The sequence below is a fragment of the Procambarus clarkii genome, unplaced genomic scaffold (genome assembly GCF_040958095.1).
Source record: "Procambarus clarkii isolate CNS0578487 unplaced genomic scaffold, FALCON_Pclarkii_2.0 HiC_scaffold_1386, whole genome shotgun sequence".
Taxonomy (NCBI): domain Eukaryota; kingdom Metazoa; phylum Arthropoda; class Malacostraca; order Decapoda; family Cambaridae; genus Procambarus; species Procambarus clarkii.
Genome location: NW_027190414.1, coordinates 30001 through 31751, shown reverse-complemented (window position 1 = coordinate 31751; position 1751 = coordinate 30001). Strand labels below are relative to the sequence as shown.

General features: G+C 42.3%; 1 pseudogene; it reads left to right on the top strand.

The window, feature by feature from the left end:
* The first annotated feature begins 1161 nt into the window (after positions 1-1161).
* LOC138362170 (5S ribosomal RNA) lies at positions 1162-1278 on the top strand (annotated as a pseudogene).
* The last annotated feature ends 473 nt before the right edge of the window (positions 1279-1751 follow it).

Sequence of the window (1751 nt, the reverse complement as noted above, 5' to 3'; positions counted from 1 at the left end):
CACTGAGGGGGGAGGCCTGGATGTTTATTGTCATGTGTATTCATGCTGCTTGCATGTCGTCGTTTATTTTGCCTTTGTTGTTTTTTTGACAGCTTTCTTTGCCTTGGGTGGTTTGGGAGATTTTGAAGCTCTCTTTATTTTGGGCTTTTTGTTCCCAACAACAAGCTGCTGCTGCTGCTTCTTTTTCAAGGCTGTAGGTGGTTTGTTGCTTGTGGCGGCTTTCTTGGGAGTTACCACGGCCTTCTTTGCTGCTGTAGATGGTTTCTTGGTTGTGGTGGCTTTCTTGGGAGTTAGAACGGCCCTCTTCTCTGCTACGGCCAGCTTGAATGATCCACTAGCTCCACTTCCCTTGGTCTGAACAAGAATGCCGTCAGCCACTGCTTTCTTGAGAAATCTTCGGATGTAAATGGCGATCTTGGCAGCCTCGACTTTGTTGTTGGCAACAACGTACTTCTTGATTGCTTGTAGAGACGAGCCCTTACGGTCTTTGAGTGCTGCGACCGCGGCTAGAACCATTTGACTAGTTTTCGGGTGAGCAACCTGGACGCGAGGTTTCCTGGTGGTGGCCACCACAGCAGCAGCAGCCGCAGCCTTCTTGGTAGGCTTTGCTTCTACCATGATGATGATGATGAACCAACCCAAGGTGATGAGAGACGCTCAGACAGTCACGGGGGAATGATTCTGCCGCCGCTTGAGCCGAACCTATTTATGTGCCGGCACGGTACAGAAGCTGCAACCTGGCAACTCGTCCACCAATCACGACGGTTGGTTTTACGGCTCCGAAACCTGGGATCCCATATCTTCTCTAAATAGAAGCATTTGTTCATGTTCTTTGTAAAAGTATCATAAAGCAGGACAGATGAGACAAATATCATAAAAAACTGAAGAGCAGATGAGCACACACATGTTTTGTATACAAAAGAAAATCCACAAATTCATTAGAAATTGGCAGGGCAGGTGAGGAAGTAGGTAGATGTAAAATGTCTGTAAATGGCGAAAGAACATAAACCCAAGACTGAATAAACGATGTTAAATATCCATGCCAAGGAGACAAAAATATGTTAAGGATACAATTACCATTAAGACACCACAAGCAGGTCCGTATCCTGCCGTGATGACTAAAAGAGTTGGTTATTAGCCACAATGTGTAGGCAGTCTCATGCCAACGGCCATACCACGTTGAGAACACCGCTTCTCGTCCGATCAGCGAAGTTAAGCAACGTTGGGTTTGGTAGTACTTGGATGGGTGACCACTGGGAACACCAAATGCTGTTTGGCAATAATGTTTTTTGTTTTGTTTCGTTTTTGTTTTTGTTTGAATGGCTGGCTCCACGGGAAATTCACGGAGTTGTGTGGAATAAGGCCTGGTAAAATGAATTAATATGTATGTCATGTTTAAAACAAACTCGCTTAATATAGATTGTGTGAGGCTTTATACAAAAAAAACAACCAAAACCAAACATGATATATGTATATATATATATATATATGTATATATATATATATATATATAGCTTAATCCGGGTTTGAACTCGCAACTCCAAGAATACGCATCACTTATATACACTTTACCACTGGACCACTGCTGCAGGACACTAGCTTGATGCTGAGGTATCAATTTAATGACGTAAATGCCATTTCCACAAATAAATGATAATTAAAAAGTATTTGTATGTACAAATCTTTTCTGTTTAAAAGGCTACAATATCAGTTACTGATATAATTTGTGTTAATGTTTCTATACCCACAAG